The following is a 24,728-nucleotide window of genomic DNA, read 5'->3' on the forward strand; positions in this document are numbered from 1 at the left end:
GCTACGGAAATAGAGGTTATTGTTACCGGGGCAACCAGTGAGATCAAAGTACATGACCCTGTCCATGCCTTATCGAGCGTGTTCCTCAACTTTGTCCCTCCACAATACCAATAGATGTCAGCACGTGATTTTGTTAGTCTAGTCACATTTTCCCAACGGGTAACATCTATGGTGATATTGCACCACGTCTTGTCTATAGCACCCATCCTCTTCTCATCATTTGGTCGGACGTGATCGCGCCTATAGCACACATGATCACCCCGTATTGGATTGAACAAGGGGGGCCTTATGTTTTCGGGCGAGAGTGGGTAAGCCCCGTCCAGGTATCTACACCTTTTACTGGGGTTATCAGTCATCATGAGTTCAGTCATGCACCAGGTCTCATTAATTGAAAACATAGAGGGTACCGTTAGTAACGCCGGTCTCGCTCCTGCACATATTACACATTCCCTTCTGGTTGCAGCCGCCACATTTTCAGTGAAGTCAATCCAATAATTCTTCTGGAAGAATCCAGTTTCCCTGGCAAATGCCCTCTCAATTGTGTCAGAGTCCCCTTTTACAGGTCCAACAACCAGGGAGTTGTCAAGGTTTCGAATTACAGGCCTGGGTGGTACGGACAAGTGAGGTACTTCAAGGAGGTCCTCCTTGATTATTAGGTGGAACAGAGCACTCGGAAAATCATTGGAGATAGAGGTAAGCCAAAACGACCCCCAGTCGTGTTCACCGGGGTCTACAAGGGTTAAATCCAGAGGATTGCAGTTAGCTTTGGTACAGTTCCCGGGTCTAGGTAGTTTGGTGAATACCAGTCTCTGTATCAAGTCTCTACCTCTGGACCTTCTCATGGTGGCGTCTATGGGTCGCGGTCCCTTCCTGGGATGTCGGGTGGCCCAGGCCGCCCTCTTGTAACTATCCCAGCAAGGATTAGTGTGGACCGGCTGGCCGTAGTAACTCAAGCATAATACGAACATCTCGTTCGTCATCAGCTGTTGGTATGTAACAGGGTTATCGTCACACGTCAGGATCTCACATGCGTCAAACCTGTAGCTTGCCGTAGCTCCGACATTGAATCTAAACCTAGCGGGGGGGGCGTGTCATCCTCCTAATGTCTTCCGACTCCCCTCTCTCATGGGATAACTTAGATACAGCAATAAACCTAGATGGATAAGGGCCCCCGGGCGTGTATGGCTCAGAAACGTCTCGTCTCTCCCGGCTGTGCTCAACCCTTGGCACACAAGAGCTAACATTACCAGAGATATGTTCACGGATGGGTACACATTTAGGATCAGATTTTGGGTTTGGGATGTCGAGCGGGAATGCTACAGCATACCGTAAATCCAATGGTGGGCCTGTATCAGAGGGGATCGCAGTTGTATTTCCTGCTTGTGTGTTCCTATAATATCTATCTACCCCCCATACGAAGGGAGCAATAACCAAGGCGGTCATTGCGACAATAATGAATATTATCTCGGTAGCTGAGCATCCCAACCCGGCAAGTGCCCTCTTACTCTTGGTAGCTGGACATCCCAACCTGGCGAGTGCCCCCTCACCCTTCAATTTGGTGTATTTGGACCCGGGCATTTTTGTCTCTAATCACTGGATACTTCGGCCAGGTCCCTCCGTACTGCGTTAAGATCCCGCTCGGTGGGATAAGACACAAATATGTGTCTTATGCAGCCAATTACTGAGACGTTCCTCCCTAAGCCAGACCTTAACACAATGGGTAGTTACTTCTGCTACCTTGAACGGACGTAGCCAGCGTGGGTCAGACCAATTGAATTTGTTCACTTTTCTCATCACCCAGTCCCCAACTTCCACTGGGCTGGTTTCCACTTCTCTGTAGTCCTTGGTCAGTATCTCGATCACCTGTTGAGATATTGCCATTACAGCGTTGGTCATGCCTTTTACGTAATCACTCAATTCGGAGTGTGCCAGCACCAATGGTGGAGTAGTACTGGGCGCGGTCTGAAACGGGCACGGCATCTTCCTACCAGTAAGCACCTCATGAGGACTCACATTGAGAGTCGCAGAGGTGCTGGATCTCATGGTGAAGAGGACTATGGGAAGGGCTTCCGGCCAAGCCAAACTGGTTGCTTTGCAGACTTTTGCCAACCCTTCCTTGATAGTGCGGTTTGCCCTTTCTACCAGCCCCTGCGATGCGGGGTGGTACACAGCCCCGAATCGGTGTATTATACCGAAATGCTTCTCTACCTCCTGGAGGGCTTCATTAGAGAAGTGGGAACCATTATCGGACCGGATTGCTTCAACTAGCCCGAATCTGGGGATTAGTTCTCTGATTAGCCATTTAATCACTTCGGTTGCCTTCTCAGTCTTGGTGGGAATGGCCTCTACCCACCGGGAGAATGTGTCTACACACACTAACAGATACATCTTCCCCTCCACCCGATGTTGCACTCCCATATCCGTAAAGTCTATGCAAATTTCTTTCCATGGTGCCGCCGGGGGGGGGAAAACTACCGAGACCTGCTTTCAGTGCTGCCTTTGGGTTAAACTCACAGCATATCTCACATGATAACACAAAGTATTTACAAATATCCCTTAGGTGGGGGTGCCACCAGTGCTGGGAGATGAGGGTGTTAACCTTTGACCCTGCGCAGTGCCCTCTACTATGTGCTTCCTGACAGAGTAAGTTGAGTAGTCCAGCCGGAGCTACCACCTTCCCCTCATGGTTCCTATATATACCCTCCTGATCCCTGCTCGCTCCCTTCTCTAGCCATGCCTGCTTCTCCATGGGAGCCGCACCCTGCTGAAGTTCTCTGATTCGCTCACTCGTTAGTTCTCTCCCTTCTGGAGTGTCCTGTTTTCCTTTAGTTGGTTTCTGGACCAATTGCTTCTGCACAGTGGGGTCTCGGTATCCAGCAATGCGTTTAGCCTCCATATCAGCAGCGTTGTTCCCCTTTGTGATATATCCCTCCCCCTTTTGGTGTCCTTTGCATTTCAGTACAGCCACCTCAGCAGGTGCGGTCAATGCTTCATAGAGTTTAGTAAGCTGTGTCAGATGCTTAACAGGTTCCCCTGACGAGGTGACATACCCCTTCCTCCCCCAATGCGGCATGTCAACATGAATCGCATGTGTGGCATACGCAGAGTCCGTATGCAAGTTTACCCGTTTACCCTCAGCTGCTAAACATGCTTCTGTTATCCCCACTAGCTCAGCCAACTGGGCTGACGCGGTCTGGGGTATTATGCCCGATGTCACTGTGGAGTATCCCCCATCCATTCCCAGTTCTACCACAGCATAGGATGAGATAAGTGCACCAGTGGGGCCATGATGACTGTGTCCGTCGCTAAACAGTGTCATGTCTGGTGAGTCGAGTGGGAGGTCAGACAGTGACTCATGCAGCTTCATCTCTCGTCGCGTTCGTTCAATACAGCAGTGGGTGTCTGCTCTGCATTCATGATCCTGTTCAGTTTCCATTTGCTCAGCCATGTTAACCCTATCCGTGCTGAAGTGTACATGAGTCATCCCTAAAATGCGTTTTAGGTTTTCCGTCCTATGGCTTGATAGTGTAAACGCACTAGCGTCTAAATATGCCTTGACACCATGCCCTGTATGTACAATGGTCTGATTGTCCATTGTGATGTGTGATGTCTTTTGTAAAGCCTTACCTATGGCTGCAATGTTACGAGTGCATGATGGATGACCCATCTCTATTTTATCTAGTCTAGTACTGTAATACATCAGCACCTGTCGCCCCTTCTCTGTCTTCAGGTACAGGACTGAGTTACAGATCCCGCCCGTTTCGGAGACATCTAGATGAAAAGGTTCGGAGTAGTCAGGTGTGTGGAGAGAGCATGCTTCGGACATGGCTGTTTTAATCTCTATGAAGGCCCTCTCGGCCTCTCCGGTCCAGATCAATGGGGCTTTATAGTCTTGATATCCTGCCTCCGTCATCATCTGTCTCATAGGAGTCACATAATCAGCAAAGTTTGCTATGAAGTTCTTACTATACGTCACTAGTCCTAGAAACTTCATCATTTCTCGTACCGTGGTTGGTTTTGAGTAGTGCAGGATGTCATGTCTAGTGCTATTAGTCATCTCAGCGCCGTCTTGGCTGATTACCTTCTGGAGGAATACAACCTGTGGGCGTCCTACTTGGAGTTTTTCTCGAGACACCTTGTATCCATAGTGGGCTAAGGAGGCTAACACAGCCTGTGTCGCCGTCATGATATCAGCAGAGGTTTCAGCCGAGATCAAAATGTCGTCCACGTATTGGTAAATGGTAACGCCCTCCGGCAACTTAATGTCTTGAAGGTGTGACTTCAATACATGATTAAAAATAGAAGGAGAGTCTATATATCCTTGGGGCAACCGGGAGTATGTGTATTGTTGCCCCTTGTAGGTGAATGCAAATAGTTCTTGACTCTCATCATCTATGGGGATACTGAAGAAGGCATTAGCAAGGTCAATACAGGTGAACCATATCTGTTCAGGTCTTTTTGCATTCAATATGGTGTATGGGTTTGGTGTATCATACTTAGTGGTCTCGACCACCTTATTGATTGGCCTGAGGTCCTGGATCATTCTATAATCCTTTTTACCTGGTTTGGGAACTGGATTTATAGCGGTGTTCCAGCGAGACCGGGTGGGGTGTATTACACCTCCAGATACTAGTCCCTTAATAGTATCTTTTATCCCGTCCTGCTGGGCTTCACTGAGCTTGTACTGAGCCCGAAATATGGGTGTGGTTCCTGGCTTAGTTTTAATCGAGATTGGATCTATCTTTAGCCGTCCAACATCCATTGGTCCCTGGGACCACAGTGATTGAGGTAGCGAATCTATCAGTGCATCAGTGTCGGGGTGGTCTGTGTTTTCGCGTCCATGTGTTCTTGGTAAACGTTGTTTCTGGCATTCTACCGTGACCTCTGATTCGTGGGTTATTCGGTATGATTTAGTTCCTGGAGAGTACCAGAGTAAGTCATGCTGCGTCTTTTCCCAATCAGTAGCCTGCATGCATGCCTTAATCATGGGGCCTAGGTTTTTCGCTTCACCCCCTCTAGTAACCCCTAGGGTAAGGTGCGGACTAGAGGAGGTTCCTAGGTTATAATACTCAGCCTGTTGTGGGGTCAGTATCACCCCAGCCGCGGTGCCTGCTTCACCTACATAGATATGTTCTATCCGGAGTCTAGGTTTTGCGTCATCTTGACCCTTTCCCCATCCCTCCCACAGGGCATCATAATTCTCATCCTCCGCTAATGAGTAGAAGAACGTACAGTGCGGAGGGTCATTTGGGGCTTTTTGTAGGTACTGGGAAGAGATCCAGGGTTGCCATGTTCGGTTTGCGTCGTGGAGCTTGCTGCAGTTAAAATCCACGCACACTCCCCACCATACCTCAGCCATTGTGTCAGGGTGGGGCTGGCCAAACTGTGTCTGCTGGACCATTTGGTGCTTCATCACCTGCCATGGCGTGGCACATGTTAATGAACTCCCATCGGGGAATAATATGTCCATGCTAAGGGGGTGACACATTATCTCAATATTAAGAGAGCCCAGTATGTCTCTGCCTATCAAATTAAGTGGGCAGCTCTTAGCTAATAGAAATGAATGTTTAAATCTCTGTGTTCCCCAAACACAGTCGGTTGTCTCAGACAACGGCCACATTTCGGTGTTTCCCGAGAACCCAGTTACAGGGACGGCATCCTTTGAGTGTGGCAAGTGTGTGTTAAGTGTAGAATACCGTGCTCCTGTGTCCACCATAAATAAATGATCACGGCCGTTTATGGTTAACTTGACCATGGGTTCCATGAATAATTTATCTATGCTGGACAAATCGCCTGTGTGTGGGTCTGGGCCTCCCTATTGGTTCTGGAACATTTGGTGTGGCCCACCACGGGGCATTTGATTCGGGCCGGGCGCCTGGTGGGGCGGGGGCATTATGGCCCTGGCACCCCTCCCCCTTTTCCCTGAGTTGTAGGGACATTCGCGGGACCAATGACCAGGCATTCCACATGAAAAACAGGTTCCTGTCCCGGGCACTGGGGCATCTCGCATCGGGGGGTAACCCCATGGTCCGCCGCCCCGCCCCCTTCCATACCCCCTCCCATACCCCCTCCCCCCCTGAGTTTGGAACCTCTCGTTTCCACACCTATCCCATTCGTCGTCCATGTTGGACATCTGGTACTCCGCTGGTGGGGGACACTGGAGGTATTGTGGGGTGTGAGGGGATTGACAGTATGGTTCCTCAAGAATTACTTGTGGCATCTGTTTATATGACTTGGCGCAATTCATTTTGTCTTTCATTTCCTTTGCCTGTCCCTTCAGAATATGCGACTGGAGATTAGCCAGTTCCTTTTCAGATTCTGCTCTCTCCTCCAATTCCACATCTATGTAATGGACTAGGTGGGAGGACCAGAGTTCATGAGAGAACTCATTTATGCCAATAATACCTCTGAGCTTTGCTTGAATGTTCTTGTTCATGGACCCCTCAACTGCACCGCGAAACAGTTTATCCATGGTTGGGGTAGTGTAATCCCCGGTGCTATCTAACCACGTGTCTCTGACCCTGAGTATGTATTCCGTCCCGGTTTCATCAGGTTTCACTGGTAGGTTGTTCAATTCACGCACATTCTGTTTTGTGGGGTATTTCTTCCTAAGTGCCGGCCATAATAGGTCAATCAGGTCACTTAGGGGGGTGTCATCTGGATCCCCCCTTGTATGTGCCTCAATTTCTACCCCCTCTAAGGCAGACCGAGAGGCACACGCAGCGAACACTTTACGAAAATCCCCCATGGCCGGTTCATGCCCCACACATGTGTCTAAATATGCCTTGATAAACTTGGTTGCACCCTTATTGATGTCCGGCATACTCTCCTTCATGAGTGTTACGTCTCGGAGTGCCATTGGCGAGAATGTCGTGGTGACCCTACCAGTACCGGACGATTTGCTATGTGTGAGGGGCATCATATAGGCTCTATCGGGTCCCACCAGATTGTACACATTACTACCATACCTAGTCGGTGGGGCCCGAGTACTATCTACCCGTTCCAGGTCCCTCCGTGTTGCTGGCGTGGAGGTCAATGGGGGTGACTGTTGGGGGTGACTCCCCACCCAGTCTTGTACCCCCTGGGTTTGTCCATTCTGAGGTGTGCCCGTAACCAGTACCGATTGTAGCTGAGTTATAAGGGTCTGCACCTCGGCTAATCCTATGCTACTTACGTCACTTGAGCTGGCGCCTAAGCTGGCTCCTTGTGCCGAGGTCTGGTTATCTACATACCCCACGGGCCCCCCGGTCGATTCTCTGATACTTGCGCCACTTGAGCTGGCGCCTGAACTGGTTCCTAGTGCCGAGTTCTGGGTGTCTATCCTATACCCCGATCCTATGACACTTGCGCCACTTGAGCTGGCACCTGAGTTGGTTCCTTGTGCCGAGGTCTGGGTGCCTACCACATACCCCACAGACCCAGCTTGGTTTGTTCCTGCGTATGGACTGGGCGTGAGATTACTACTATGTTCCGCCACTTCTGCCAGGTATCGTAGGGTATCGTCCTCCCTAACACTATTGCCACCGGATGGTCCGGTATCCAATAGCCCTGCTCTGATCACAACTAAAGGTCCCATAAATGCTGGTTCAGGTGTTGTCAGGGGCATTTGGAATTTGCTTAATGGCACCTGTGCATCTGCATATGGTGGTGGTCGACTAGAGAATGGATTGGTCGTGCTAACCACAGGAGCTGTTGGAGTGAATGGGGGAGCCTCAGCCGCTATGAGGTTATCAATCACTCTTTCTGCTGCTCTTTCTTCCATCTGCATAGTCAGTTTAACCTCTCCCAAAAAACAGGAGCAGTCAGCTAGGAATGACTCGGCCTCGGCTAGCTCCTGCTTAGCTTTAGACTTTGCTTTGAAAACGTAGGTTTTCGTCCCTTGCATAACAGCGTTTGCATTAGCTACTCTTGTGGCTGCTTGGCCTGCACATGTGCCAAGCTTCCCTTTTTCCGGCACCTTCTCCGTCCATTGTCCAAACACTCCGACCTTTTGGACCCGTTCCGCCCATTCTACAAATCTTGTACTGGCTTTGTCTCTTTCTTTGTCGGCCACTTTACCCAGCCAACGTGAATGTGTATCTACTAATACTTGTCCGACGCTACCCGGCTCACACGACCTCCACTTTTGTATAATGCGTTCCGTCATTTTATTACAACCTTTATGCTAAGTTTGCGGAGAGAGTGAGAAAATTAAAGAGGAAAGGGGGGGAGAGAGACAAGAGAGCGAGGGATAGATGGAGAGAGAGATGGAAAGAGAGAATGGGGATAGAGAACGAGAGTAAATGTGTGAGAGAGAGGAAGAGTAAGAGAGAAAAACAGAGAGAGTCAGAGAGAGAGACAGAGAAAAAGACAGAGAGAGAGGGAAAAAGCTAGAGTGAGAAAAATGGGAGAGTCAGCGAGAGAGCGGGTGAGGAAAAGTGTCAGTACGAGAGAGTGAGAGAGAGAGACAGAGAGAGAGAGAGCTGGCTCGAGTTCAGTACTACCCCCGAGGGAACAGCTCCAGCTACCTCCGTGTTGTTGTAGTTTTTTCGAGGACGTGTGGTCCCACAAGTTTACAGCAAGCGGCACCACCGAAATAATAATGATAATAATGGTGATGATTATGTTGAAATGAAAATGGGGACCCTGAGAGGAGGGGTGGCGAGAGACAAGAGAGCGAGAGATAATATAGATAGAGAGAAAGATGGAGAGAGAGTGAGATAGAGAGAGAGAGAGGAAAAAGGAGAGAGAAAGAAAGGAAGTAAGAGAGAAAGAAGGATGAGCTAATATGAGTAATGTGAGAGGATGAGGGAGTTTGATCAGAGAAGCCAACGAGCGCCTGTGCCCTGCTACCTAAGTATTGGATTTCACTTCTCAGGTCAAAGGTCAATCCTGGCTGTTTTAAACAAGGAGGGAGAGAGGGTTTGATAGTGTGAGAGTGAGAGAGAGAGAGAAAAAAGAGATAAATAGAGTAAGACAGAGAGTGAGAGACCGAGCTAGTGTTAGCAAATGTGAGAGAGAGAGAGAGAAAGAGAGAAAGACAGTGAGAGAGAACGAGCTAGTTATGAGCACGTGTGAGAGTAAGAGAGAAAAAGAGAGAGAGAGAGAGAGAGAAAAAATGTGAGAGAGAACGTCAAGGGGTGTTTGGGTGATAGAGCCCAAAATATAGAGAGACGATTCTGACTCGAAGTCAAACGCCTGCCAAAGGGGCCTGTCTTCCTTTCACCTAAATCTCGAGTATCACTTCTCAGGTCAAAGGTCAATCCTGCGCCCGTAACCAGCAACCACAAGCTCGTTTAGCTCTCACGCGCTAATCATCCGCAGATTATTACAATCTTTGAGATGTGAGCTCAGGTAGCCGGCCGTAACACATATCGACACATTAATCCGAATGAGTTCCACCTCGAGATTTTTTTATGACACAGAAAACAGGACAGCCTCAGAGACGTTCTAAACCTCAAGATCCGAACAATCCCGCTAGACTGTAGGCTTCCTTATGCGTAATGTGTGTGTATTTAGATGCGCTGGGGTACAGAAAGAGAGAGATAGAGAGAGAGAAGGAGGAAGCCAGAGTGTGGGGAAGAGAGTTATAGAGAGAGGCAGAGGGGGGGGAAGTAGGAGGAGGAGGAGACGGAGAAAAAAACACAAGATAGTGTGAGGAAGTGAGTTATAGAGAGAGGGGGGGGGGGAAGTAGGAGGAGGAGGAGACGGAGAAAAAAAAACACAAGATAGTGTGAGGAAGTGAGTTATAGAGAGAGAGGGGGGGGGGGAAGTAGGAGGAGGAGGAGACGGAGAAAAAAAAACACAAGATAGTGTGAGGAAGTGAGTTATAGAGAGAGGCAGAGGGGGGAGAAAGTCACCCTAACCACACAGCTTAACACAAACTCCAATCGCTTGACCCAGTGAACTAGTACAACGTAGTTATCCAACCTATTTAAGTAACGTGTCCCTCCACTTTGGGGGTCCGTTCAACTATGCTAAAGATGTTTTCTTCACTTGCTCCAGCTAAACCTGGGATTCAATACAAATGCCTATTCACTATCCCCTAATGTCCCAACCCCGTCCGTGGATATTAATCTCAAAAGCCTGTATGTCGTTCAAATCGTTGCTGTAATAACGAGCCAATCTTCTACCCTTTAATTTGGGCGGGCCCTGTTGAAGAATACAGCACCAATTCGTCTTACATCTAAGCTTTTCTGTTAAGATTCAATAACATGCCACCCAAATACATATATCCTTATGCCTTTTTTCCTCCACATCCACACACAATTGAAATGTATGGGGGAGAAAAGACAAACAAAACCAGCACAATCAATTTATAGCAATCAGTCGACTCACTTTTTTAATAGGTCACTTAGCTTTAACATTCATACAGAATAGATTTATAGGCCTTTAACCTCCGGTGGGACTTTAACCCTATTTGGAAGCACAATCAATTTATAGGCCTTTAACCTCCGGTGGGACTTTAATAGATTTATAGGCCTTTAACCTCCGGTGGGACTTTAACCCTATTTGGAAGCACAATCAATTTATAGGCCTTTAACCTCCGGTGGGACTTTAATAGATTTATAGGCCTTTAACCTCCGGTGGGACTTTAACCCTATTTGGAAGCACAATCAATTTATAGGCCTTTAACCTCCGGTGGGACTTTAATAGATTTATAGGCCTTTAACCTCCGGTGGGACTTTAACCCTATTTGGATAGACCTTAGGGCCTCACAGATGTCAGCAGACGCAGGTACTTTTTCTTATCAAAATGACAAAATAATTCTAAATTTGGAATTTTGCCAATTTGTAGTTATTTTTAAAGGCTGGAATTTTGCCTACCGTTTTGTCATTTGAAGAAAAAGCACCGGCATCCGCTTTGACCTGGGCGGCTTTCCTTCAGCCGTCACACCTTGTCAGTCTCTCCAGGACGATTTGCAGAGAGGAGAGAAAAAAAAATACAGATTATAGATCCATCATTCCTGTGCTCTCACATATACCAATATTCAGAACAAATCATACATTTAGAGTTTTCAATGTGCAGGAATTCAGTTAAATAGGTGGTCTGCTCACCTTTTCAATTTTTTAGCGCTTGTTTTGTCACTGAAGACGAGACACCTTGGTTGGGACTCCAGACGACAACTGGTTCACCGCAATCAATCCAATCCCGGACGAGCCCCCATTTGAAAGGAAATACTGTCACTGGCCTCCTCAATAATGTAACCTGAGTTCTTTTATTGAATGAAGCGGTGAGACACAAGTTGAGTCTGAAGTCAGATGCCTGCAAGGTTTTTATCTCGAAGTACACAGAGAACACAGGAAGGATAGCTCTTCAATCCGGACCACCTGCTTGAGCACACCCGCAGAATGGTCCTTGACGACAGACAGCCACACATTTGTATACAGTAGTACATAGGCCAACCTCTTTTCTGACTTGATGATTGATAGCTGTCATGTCACAGTTTGAGGACAAAGGATCTTAGATGGGGAGCAGAGTAAAAGGAGGGGCTGTATTCCTCCGCTCTCCTTATCAGAATGGTGTGTGTATGTGTCTCTGTGTGTATGCATGGATGTCTGTGTGCTGTATGCTTGTGTGTGTTAAAGTGAGAGACATGAGTTTGCATGTCTAGCTGACACTCTCGAACAAAAAAGGGGGGGGTTTGTGTATGTCTCTCTGTGTGTATGCATGGATGTCTGTGTGCTGTATGCTTGTGTGTGTGTGTGTGTGTGTGCTGGTGTGTGTGTGGGTTTTTGCATGCTTCTGATACTGATCTTGCACCTGTGTCCAGTACTGTTTCACGGGGCCCTGTGTCTACATAGAGACAGAGACAATGTTTCTGCCAGTACTGTTTCACGGGGCCCTGTGTCTACATAGAGACACAGAGACCATAGTGTACAGCCTGAAGATATATAAGATATTGACATCAGATCAATGAATTAAAACTATCAATTCGAAAAAATCGATAAGTGTATAGATCTAACGTGTATACAGTAGAACTCATGCTTGCCGCGGCTCAGAGTCGCCAGAATGAACTCTGGTAACCCCGGCTGCATCAGTGGATTGAAAAATGTGGACTGGAATATTTTTTTCCCCCCATCCATTTTCATTGAGTCCATTCCAAAATCCCTGATGTCATCTGGGAGACGATAGGGGGCGCTTTTTTCACATCTGATCGCCGGCGGCCTTTGGGTAGACTAGGGTAGGCTCGCGTGATGCAATATGATTTCAGATCGCTAGAAAAAAATAAATAAAAAATTTGAGAAATCTCGTGAGTGGCTTGTAACGTAACTATTGTAAATCAGAGAAAAGCCGTGAGTGGCAGTCAAAGTGTTAAAAAGAGATTTTTTTTGTTGTTCGCAAATTTCTCACCACATATCAGGCATACAGGTAAGCCTGCACTCAAAATGAAACCCCACTGTTGTTGGTTTTACTAAATCCTCTTTTACTGGATTTACGCAACAAATGCAAGTTTCCAAGTGTAATTGAGTCAGTTGTGTTATTTTAACGAAACAATGGGTCTTGGCAATTTTACTCAATGGCTGTACGTTGATGTCATGTACAAAGGTCTGATGACCATATAGAATATAGCTGGAGCGGGCTGTACATGAAACCAGCCCGTCCAGTAGGTGCTTTAAGCAGAGGTCCCGGTAGGCAAGTAAACAACAAATGCGTTTTCCAAATAGTAAATTATATTTATTATAACACAGAAGAGGGGTATTAAACCCACAACAAAGACAAACAGGGAAAAGGGTAAGGGGAGAATAAACAAGGTAAATATAATAAAGGTAAGCAGAAGACCTAGTGACCTAGTGTCACAGGACACAACCACAAGCCATGTGGTTGGCAGTCTGGGAATCACCCAGCACATGTACACAATGTGCACAACCCAATATATATAGGTCCACTTAATAGTGGCAAATAGGCACAGAGGCCAACAAGATATATAATTACACTTAGTAGTGGCAAAATAGGCAGAAGGCCCAATACATATATATATATATATTAACAAATTCCACACGGGTGGCAAGTGGCACAGAGGCCACAATATACATACCGTAATTCCTCTAATAGTAACCCCGGCTTGTATTTGTTTCAACTGTAGCGGATACCAGGCTTGTATTAGGAGGAGGCATGTATAAGAGAGAGGCCTATATTTCTAATTTTCAAACCGATCATAATGAATAAATCAACATTTTGTGTCAGTTTGAACCCGGTTCATTTATTGAAACCAAGTACTGTATGAAATACGGTAGTAAACAGTGCAATTACAGGTGGTCAAAAAAAGTTAAATAAAGTAAAATAGTGCAATCACAATACTGGTATAATAATAATAATAATAATAACTTTGTTTTATACAATTCTGAGGTAGGCTTACTCTCTTGGTAAACATTAACACCATACCATTATATGGTATTTACTGCACAGCCAGGCCAGCATATAACAACAATAACAAAATATATTGCCTATGGTAAATCCATTGAGGGAAATACCATAATTCCTCTAATATACATGAAACCCAGCTTGTATTAGGAGGCCGGCTTATAATTGCTTAGCTCAACAGCACACCCGGTAATTAATAGAGACCCGGTTTTTAATTGAATACCGGTTACTATTAGAGGAATTACGGTACATATATATATATATATATATATATATACACTTACCTGGTAGCAACACCAACAGACACAATGCCTACCAGGTAAGTAGTGTGAACGTGAGAACACACTAATGGCAATAAGGGCAACACAAGATCAAAACCACACAAACAGTGGAAACAAAAGGGCAGTATTATAATAATTCCACAAATGAACAGTGGAAAATCACGGGCAACCTCCAACTCTATGGTGACTGGCAAATAACTCCATGAGGCGCCAGGATGTGTGTGTGCTTGTCAGGTTTTATCCACCCGCCCCTCGAGGTGATTGCCGTCAGCTGCCACTCATCAGGCAATCAGCACTCTTCAGTGTAGGGACGGGCGGCACCTGACAAAGAAAGAAATGGACAGGCATTAGTACCATGACACACACACATACTACATACAAATAATAACACATATTACATATACTAACCTGATGTTCACATGGTGTCACAAATACAGTAATAATGATAATGACCAACCCACGTACCCATGTACGTCACACCTCCCCCCATAAAAGCAAAACACATACATTGCCCTAGGCACATCTCCCAACACCAGATGCGTCAGCCGTCGGAACGTGGCCGGTGCATTCCTCATCCCGAAGGCCATGACGGGCCCCATGCTGGACAACAGGAACTATTCAGGCACCGTAATTGCGTTCACCTTCCTGTAATCAGTACAGAAAACGGGGAGACACATCAGCATTTGGAGCCAGAAGGCAAGGAGAACTCCATGGACTATGGCTAGGCTTAGCTAGCCCCTTTCCCAGGGGATACAGAGCCTTTTAGCCTAGTGACCCCCAAAATGTTGAGATACCCCTACCGGAGGTAGAACAAAACACAAGAATGTTTTTCCTCATCTCTAAGGTCTCCCATATATGAAATGGATTCTTGTATAAAAATATTTTACTGCAAAACTAGTTAAATTGATAGATATTGTTATACACCCCCAAACGAAAAAAGAACCTAAATATAGCCTGGTCGTATGGGAGTTGAGACATATAAACTCATGTAGATTAATAATACAAGATCCAAGAGCTTTCAAATTTGACATGCTAGCAGTCAGACAGTTGCTTAACATAATAGAAAAACCTGGATGTGAATATCTTTATGCATGTAGGAAATATATACCTATGTACAGATACTTAAAATAAGCGGAAATGTAAAAAATTTATATCTATGCAGAATGTTCTCATTTACGTTGTAGTAACTCTGCCATGTATTGTCATAGAAACACATATGAGGGCTTTTTCGGAAAGGTGTGGTTGTGCTGAATCCAGCAATATCACATGTAAATATAGCATGCATGGTCAGGGAGTTACATCAGTAAATGTATGAGGTGTCCTAAATGAAAGAAAATTAAACATTGACATAATGAAGTCTTCAGTCCAAAGCCCATTATCAGTGGTGAGAAGCATGTTGACAAATTCAATGTTACTGCAAAGTAAAGTCACTTGAGGTAATGTTCTGGTCTATAATGTTAATATATTTATGATACATTTAATAAATTATACATTTCATATGATACATTTTATGATACTTCATATGGAAACAAAGATCCAATTGAATCAGGTTGAAATAGAAATAGAACACCTTTATTTCAATCTACTGCATTCTGAGCCCCCTGCTGTATTCACTGTACACACATGACTGTGTGGCCAGGTTCAGCTCCAACTTCATAGTGAAGTTTGCGGACGACACATGGTGGTGGGGCTGATCTCTAACAATAACGAGAAGGCCTATCGGGAGGAGGTTGATGAACTGGCACAGCCTACTCCTGAACATTGGTAAAACCAAAGAGCTGATCGTGGATTTTAGGAGAATACAGCAGGGGACACACACGCCACTGTGGATAAATGGGGCTATCATGGACAGGGTGAGCAGTTTCAAGTACCTGGGAGTCCACATCACATAGGACCTGACATGGTCAACACACATAGATTCTGTGGTGAAAAAGGCGAAACAGCGCCTCTATCACCTGAGACAGTTAACACATTGGCGACCACGGTTTGCAGTGTAATATGGTTCTGGACGACCAGGGTTTGTCAACAAACCGATGTACTTTCTAACAGCTATATATATACTTTATAGTATTGCTATCTGTCCATACTCATTGTCACTTGAGTGCATAAACCGTGCCTTCATAATGGCTTAAAGAAAATAAAAATCCATCGGTTGGTTGTCATTTTATAGCGTCGTGAATATAAGCTTTATCGCAGTTTTCGTCTCGACTTTTTTCTGGGAAGCTAGATATGAGGCTAAAGGCTAGTCACGTTATATCAAACGCCATTTCTGTTGTATATATACGAATGAAATAAAACAAACTGCTTAGCATCCGGACTATTACAGAGCATCTATGGATGAAATGGGGGCGGCGAGGGACGCCGATTAATATTTTTTTTTATCCACTTTTTCTCCCATTTTCTATATTTTCTCCCATCCCAATTTCGTATCATCCAATTCAACCCTCCCCTGTCACGAACGCTGTTTCTTGCCTCCCACAAGCCGGCTGCAATGTGGACTAAGTCATACATAGCACAAGTCCCCTCCGGTACTTGAGGTAACAGCAGTCGCATCTTTTCACCTGCGCAGCTCGATCTCTCAGTGGCGAGGAGTAACGCGTGGGAGGCTCACGCTGCCCCCGACACTTCCTGATTCTACTGCGCAGGCGCACCAACCGACCTGTAGGAGTCACTGTCCACAACGCCCAATCCCCACCCATCAGTTTCCCACCCCCTAATACGGCCAATGTGTATTAGTATGAACGACCAGCTAAACTGAAAGCAATGTGGAGCGCTGGGCTCGAACAGGCAAGCCCAGCGTCTCCGTCATTCGTGGCGAGCGCCTTGCCCACTACGCCACGTAGCCGCCCGGGACGCCGATTAATATTATTGATTAGCAATACAGTGTGCGTTCAAGTAGCCACATTCAACTGATCGATCGCTTGCGTGTTACAACAATGTCCAATTCGGCAATAGTGAATAGTATCCTACCGTCAGGCCATGTGATCGCCGGCAGCATTTCGTCATTATTCATCGGAATCTGGTAGATCGATATGTCCATTGGCTGATCATAAATCCCATTATTCCAGGCTGAAATCTGCGCTCGGTAACGTGATCAAAGATGGAGGTTGTTCGGCTGGGATCCAGGCTCAAATGAAACGCCCCTAGACAATAAAAAAAATTATTTTCCCATTCGGCCTCAATGATACTGCAGTGGAGCGATGGCGCCCCTAAGAGGATCTGGCCGGTATTGCATGTTTCGGAAATCAAATATGCGGGTAGATCCTGCAAGTCGATCGGGGACGTTAATACCGTTATTAATATGGAATAAAACAATAACAACTCCTCAACGGGTGGAATCGAAACACGAGTTAACTCGTGGTTGGGCGGCAAAGTGTTAAGGAAGTTCAGGTGCAAATCCAGAGCCTGCAGAATAATGAAAGACCCCCACCACCCCAACAACAGCCTGTTCAAGCTGCTGCGGTCAGGCAAGCGCCTAGTTGAGAGACAGTTGGATGTGTTAGTTTGTTGGATGTCTTACTGAGAACAGTTGGATGCACTTCCGAGCAGCTTCCACATGGAGGCAACTTCTCTTTTTCTGCGGATAGTTTTTTTTTTTAAATCTTCAATTAATGTGTGTTTATTGTATAGCAATAAGGTTGGATGACATCGGCCATTGTATAAAAGCCATTACACCACGTGCAGTCGTTTTATTTGACGTCGATCTGCTAGATCCATTTCCGGTTTGTATGACGCAGTAAACACCGAAATCATATTGATTATTGCGTTTCGAAAGTGATCCAAATGCACTCAAGTGTGTATATTGATCCACGCCACAATATATCTCTGGCGGAGGAATTTCCTCGATGCACCGATCGCCACTTCCGGTTTGGCGTGAGTGTAACGCCGTTCTTGGCGCACAATGTGTTAACAATTGTGTGTATTGAGCCGTACTGTATATTGTACCCCATTCTGCAATCTGTTAATACAGTTTTCAATCAATCAATCAATCTCTGAGGAAGGGAGCTGCCATTTTGTTCCGAGGGAGTGACCAGCTTATCCAGCTAACTTAACTAAACCTGCGCTGGGCCCTGTACCTGGCTAACTGAGTTAGCCGGATAATTTTCAGCATAGCTTAAGCCAGACATTTCCGTTCCCCGACGTCGGATTTTCTAAGTCGCTATGGCAACAGATCGAAAAGTTTGAACCTGCTCTGGAGCAGGGTTTAGTTCAGTTAGCTGGATGAACCATGGACACACCCTCGCAAAGAAATCCCAGCTCGCTTCCTGAAATAATTATCAGTGTAGATCCCATTATACCATTCTGAATTATGTTTTTGTGCTTCGTTTTCCTAGAGGGGGCTTTTGAAATGTAAAATAATAGACCTAAAATGCTGATACTAAATGTACTTTGTCCTAAATAATGCACGTCATAGTTATACGGATATGGCACTCGCGATCGCGACAGTTATTTTAATAACGGACTAAAACGGATCATTGCAAATGTGAATCCCGTGGGGATATTTTTAACCCTTTTCTCGCCAAGAACGTGTTACCACGTCATTGCTCGCCATGCGTAATCTGCCAATGGCGCTGTAAGGCGTCTTTGATATCAATATTTCAAAAATCTGTGATGGCAATCATTTTCACCCACAGAGACTGGAGATCTCCTGTTGATCTCCTCTCAACGCTCCAACGGTTCAAGAGCGCCATCTGGTGGCCGATCGGCGGATCGCCCAAACAGGAAATGAGCGGCAGGAAGTGGTGCTCATCCATATTCGGTCTGGCCACGAGCACACTGGATAGCGATCCGTTGCCAATAACACGATAAACAACATGATTTGGACGTATATATTATTATACAACCAGGAAATGGATCGCATATATCAACATCCCATAATCGCGAACTTTATGCTACACGCTGACCACCCAACGGTCAGAGGAAGATGCGGTAAGTTTCAGCGAGTTTGATTATTATGATCCATATAAACTGCTGTGATCTATGTATCGCCCATACTACATAAATGATTTAACGTCGGCCACGGACTTATAAACCCCCCCCCCCCCCCCCCCCCCTCCGGTCACCAGCAGATGATGAGGCATGACGTTTAGGACCTTGTACAATTGAAATTTTTTATCTGACGTCAATCGGTATCAAACTACATTTGATGATGTAATATTAGGGATGCACCGAAATTTCGGCCACCGAAAGTTTTCATCCGAAAATGACCAAAAATGGCCTTTCGGTCATGTCATCAAAACGTGGCTTCAGTCATTACATGCACGCAGTTTCTATGTAAGTCGCGCTGTTTCTATGTAAACTCTGCGCGCAACGCGTCCAATAAATACGTCTTTAACATGCTTTATATCCTTATTTACTATATGCCCGTCGCGGTTAACTTAAGAGGGGGGATTGTGTTTCTCACATTGACGCTGTCTGTCGTTGATAATATAATCTGAAGAGCATTATTATTATTATCATTCTCGAGAATATACGTTGCGCCAAAGTCAAGAGAGCACATTCATCTGCGGACTAGAAAGGTGCGCTCAGTAGAGCACAGATGTCCGCCATGGCGGCAGCCACACACTCTCTATCTATCTATCTATCTACCTCTCTCTCTCTCTCTCTCTCTCTCTCTCTCTCTCTCTCTCTCTCTCTCTCTCTCTCTCTCTTTCTTTCTCTCTCTCTCTCTCTGATTGATTGATTGAAAACTTTATTAACAGATTGCAGAATGGGTAAAATACAGTACAGCTCAATACACACAATTGTTAAGGGGATGCAGACCAGAGAAAGACTTTTGCCTTGTTTACATCAGGGTCCCCCATTTTTAATTCATCAGGACATATATGACATACATGACATTCAGATAGACAGTACTGCTACATCTATGACATACCAGATTTGCAAATACAGTACTGTTTGTGATACAAAAAGAGTCCAGAAAAGGGAGTATATACATTTGACGTAGAAACTGTACATTGGAGGAGGTAAGAGGGGTTGGGGGGGGAAACACTGTACAACTGTACAAGCAAAGCTGTACATTGGAATATTGACAACCATACTAGGTAATTTACTGTACATTGGAGGGGGTACTTTTATATAAAATGCTTACTGTAGCCACTACAGTAACATCATTAAGTCTGCTATAAGCTATTCTCCCTCTCATGTGTGCAGATCTTTATGCAGTTTTAAAGCACATTGGCTTTGTTCTGAATGCACTTTGTAGTTATCCTACAGAGAAAAGAAAATGCACTTGACTTGGAATTAATGTACTGTATGCATTCAGAAGTGCTGAATAAATGTTTTATGGACCCATAATAGTGATTATTTATTATTTAAGTGAAGTTTTGCCATAATCATATATTTTTCAATAATCAGGTAGCTGAACAACATTGGTAAAAATTCTATTCTATGAATCATTTTCGGCCTTCGGCCAACTGTTTCCTATTTCCGGTATCGGTTTCGGCCAAGAATTTCCCATTCGGTGCATCCCTATGTAATATATGTAGTTATGGCTATAACTCGCGTTCTGCATATGTGAATGAAAAAGTAGAACGTTGCTACATCCTAAACGATAGATACTTGACGTTGAATGGGCCATAGTAATGTCAATTTAGCAATACAATTTAAAAAGTTATAGCCCTGCAAAGAAGGGGAACATCTCCATAGATTACAGTGGTTGCAGAGAGGGGTATAAGATCAGAATAATCCCTGGCGGATAAAGGGTTAATGAATGAAACCTATCGGGCGTTTGGCTCTGATTAGTTTAATATTCTTCACTGTGTATTTGCTTAACACTATGTGGACCGTCCATATACGTGTTTCGATTTCACCCGTTGAAATCGTTATTGTTTGTTATTGTTTTATTCCATATTAATAACGCTATTAACGTCCGCAATCGACTTGCAGGACCTACCCACATATTTGATTTTCGAAACATGCAATACCGGCCACGCTTAGGGGCGCCATCGCTCCACTGCAGTATCATTGAGGGCGATTGTAAAAAAAAAAATCTTTTACTGTCTGGGGCGTTTCATATGAGCCTCGGTTCCAAACGAACACCCTCCATCTTTGATCCGGTTACCGAACGCATATTTCAGCCTGGAATAATGGGATTTATGATTAGCCAATGGACATATCGATCTACCAGATTCCGATGACGAATGACGAAATGCTGCCGGCGATCACATGGCCTGACTGTAGGATACTATTCCCCCAAATTACAGCTGGATTGGACATTGTTTTAAAACGTGATCGATCAGTGAAAATGGCTACCTGAACGCACACGGTATTGCTAATCAATAATACTAATCGGCGTTCCCCGCCGCCCCCATTTCATCCATAGATGCTCTGTAATAGTCCGGATGCTACGCAGTTTGTTTTATTTCATTCGTATATATACAGCAGAAATGGCGTTTGATATAACGTGACTAGTTATTAGCCTCATATCTAGCTTCCCAGAAAAAAGATGAGGCGAAAAGCACAATAAACCTTATATTCACGACGCTATAAAATGACAACCAACCGATGGATTCTTATTTTCTTTAAGCCATTATGAAGGCACGGTTTATGCACTCAGGTGACAATGAGAATGGACAGATAGCAATAATATAAAGTATATATATAGTTGTTAGAAAGTACATCGGTTTGTTGACAAACCCTGGTCGTCCAGAACTGCAAACCGTGGTCGCCAATGTGTTAACGGAGCGCCCGGATTGTTTGAGCATAGCATCTATTAGGGGTGCACCGATGTATCGGTCGGGTATAGGCCGATAAGTGCCTTGTTGACTGCAATCGAAGCTCGAATGTGCCGATGGCAGTAGCCGATAAATATCCATCAATTTGTGTAGCGTCAAAAGACAAAAAAATAGTTCACTCGCGACCTACACAACGCCGTCCCCAGTCCCCCCCACACACACAAGCTACTGCATCAAAGTTACTACTTATGATTAACAAGGCATTCGTTTTGTGGCATTAACGTTATATAGTTAGTGTTACACGTTCAATAACATCAGCATATTATTTAGCCGAACGTAGCAAGCGTTCATACTAGCTCAGTTCCATCCGTTGCTCACAGAGCCCTGAGTTTTACCCATTCTGCAATCTGTTAATAACGTTTTCAATCAGACACATGTATAGAAAGGCTTTGTTTTATTATAACATTAGTTGCAGTAAAATCATTATGCCTCATTTAAGTCATCCTGCGGAGCTAAAAGCTAAACGTCGGCCGCGCCGTGTTGTTGTTGTTCTAGAAAACCTCTCTCGTCAAAATCAATGGCGGACAAAAGCAGAAGTAAAAAATGTATACGCGCTTGCCGATTGGTGGTAACAGCAGAGGCGGGTGCAAGCGGTGTGTGACGTAATTGGCAGAATCGACTGTCAATCAAAATTTCATTGGTTGAGACAATAGTATCTAGCTGCAGCCCAGCAGGTAGACCATGCTGGGAGAACTAGTATCTAGATGCAGCCCTGCAGAACATATTGGGAGAGAGATAGTGCTATTTCTTGATGTTTCCTTTTTTTAAGTAATTAAAGAGGCCTATGTTCATATCGGTGAGCACAATTTGTAAGACAAATATACAGTAGTTTCATAAAATAAAAATAAAAATATTACAAAAAAAATTAATATTACAAAAAAAGAAATATATTTAAAAAATATTTAAAAAAAAATGTTTGCCACAAATATTGGTATCGGTATCGGCCGATTGTGTTAGTTGAACAATCGGTATCGGTGGTAATTTTCATATCGGTGCATCCCGTGAATTATGAGGAATCTGAATCTGTGGGGTGTTTAATTGTATCACTGTTGTTATTGTGATATTGTAACTGGGTTTAAAATATATGAGGAGATGCGCTGTTTGATGGATTTGATGACGTGACGTGACTTGATAAATTGAATGAGCCTTGGGCTTGTTTTTATCCTTATTCTGAAAGAGTTGAACTAATTATTTTCGCTAGCAAGATCTCATTTGATTATTTATTCCATTAAGCCTACTGCCAGCAGCACATTTAAAGAAATATAATCTGATTGATTGGGGTAATGAGGGACTTAAAATTTGCCTATAGATTATGCATTTAACTTGTCTGCGAGGCTATTGAGCCGTACTGTATTGTACCCATTTTGCAATCTGTTAATAAAGTTTTAAATCAATCAATCAATCAATCAATGCCGTTAGAAAATCAGGATTTCTAGGGCGGCTAGGTGGTGCAGTGGGCAAGGCACTCACCACCAATGCTGGAGATGCTGGGTTCGAGCCCAGCTCTCCACATTGTTTTCAGTTTGGCTGGTCGTCCGTACTAATACAATTGGCAGTATTAGGGGGAGGGAAAACTGAGGGGTGGGGATCGGACGTTGTGGACAGCGACTCCTACAGGTCGGTTGGTGCGCCTGCGCAGTAGAAGCGCAGACCCCTGACGCTGAAAGATTGCGCCGCGCAGGTGAAAAGATGCGACGGTTGCTACCTCGAGTATCGGAGGGGACTCGTGCTATGTATGGCTTCGTTCACATTGCAGCCGGCTTGTGGGAGGCAAGAAACAGCGTTTGAGACAGGGGAGGGTTGAATTGGACGTTACGAAATTGGGATGGGAGAAAAATAGAAAATGGGAGAAAAAGTGGATAAAAAAAAGAAGAAAATCAGGATTTCTGCAATCGACACCTGCTGTCTTTTCAGGTGATGCGGCCGCACGCACTTATCCTGAGTATCAAGTCTGGTTCGAAATAACGAGACTGAATCAGCGTTCGAGGAACAGGGAAAGCGCGGATTCAAACATCGGGTTAATTGAATCTGGATAATGGCACTTTTGATCGACTTAGTTGAACCAGGTACGGGGAATAGGCCTGGAGCAGGTTAAAACTTTTCAATCTGTTGCCATAGTGATTTAGCCAAACCTGCTTTGTGGAACCGAAAAGCGTATGGGGAATAGGCCTGGAGCAGGTTAAAACTTTTCAATCTGTTGCCATAGTGATTTGGCCAAACCTGCTTTGTGAAACCGAAAAGCCTGACTTATGTCAAGTTATCCTGAAGATTATCCGGCTAACTCAGTTAGCCACGTAGGGTACGGGGCCCTGGTGAGGCGCCAGCTTCCTGCTAGGCCCACTCTACTAAAGGAAGAGGGCAACACACCATGATTGATTGATTGATTGAAAAGTTTATTAACAGATTGCAGAATGGGTACAGTACAGTACAGCTCAATACATACAATTGTTAAGGGGATGCAGACCAGAGAAAGACTTTCGTCTTGTTTACATCAGGGTCCCCCATTTTCAATTCATCATAACATATATGACATACATGACATACAGATAGACAGTACTGCTACATCTATACATTTATGACATATCAGATTTGCAAATACAGTACTGTTTGTGATACAAAAGTGTCCAGAAAAAGAGTGTATATACATTTGGCGTAGACACTGTACATTGGAGGAGGTTGGGTGGGTGGGGTGGGGTTGGGTGGGTTGGGTGAGGGCTGTACATTGGAGGTGGGGGGGGGGGGGGGGTTGGGTAGGGGACACACACATTTTACACTGTACATTGGAATACTGACAAAGCCTTACTTGGTCATTTACTGTACAACTAGGTTAGGACATTTGTAGGGGCCAGTTTCGAATTGCAGTCTCACGTAGGTGTTTTTTGAGAGTGTTTTTGAAAGTGGGTAGTGATTCACATTCCTTTACAGCTTTAGGTAGGGCGTTCCACATTGATGTGGCATAATTGCGAAACGTGTTTAGTCCCTTGTTTGAGCCGAATCTGGGTTTTACATGATTTGTGGAGCTCCCTCTGGTGTTGTGATCGTGGTATTCACTGACCTTTGGGAAGTATTTTGACATGTACATGGGTACCTTGGTCGCGTAGTGTATCTTGTAGACCAGGCCCATTGCAAGTTGCTGTACTCTGTCGTCTACTCTAAGCCATCCTAGGTTGTCAAAGTGGGCAGGGGTCAGGTGGGTTCTAGGAGTTAGGTCAAGCAGTAGTCTGACTAGGTTGTTTTGAGATGTTTGTAATTTGTTTTTTAGTGCCTTTGAGGTGCTTTGGTACCATGAGGTGCAAGCATAGTCGTAGTACCCTTGAATGAGTGCTCCTGCTAGAGTCTTCAGGGTATTCTTGTTTACCAGAGAGGA

This window comes from Notolepis coatsorum (genome assembly GCF_963971535.1).
Source record: "Notolepis coatsorum genome assembly, chromosome: 7".
Lineage (NCBI taxonomy): Eukaryota > Metazoa > Chordata > Actinopteri > Aulopiformes > Paralepididae > Notolepis > Notolepis coatsorum.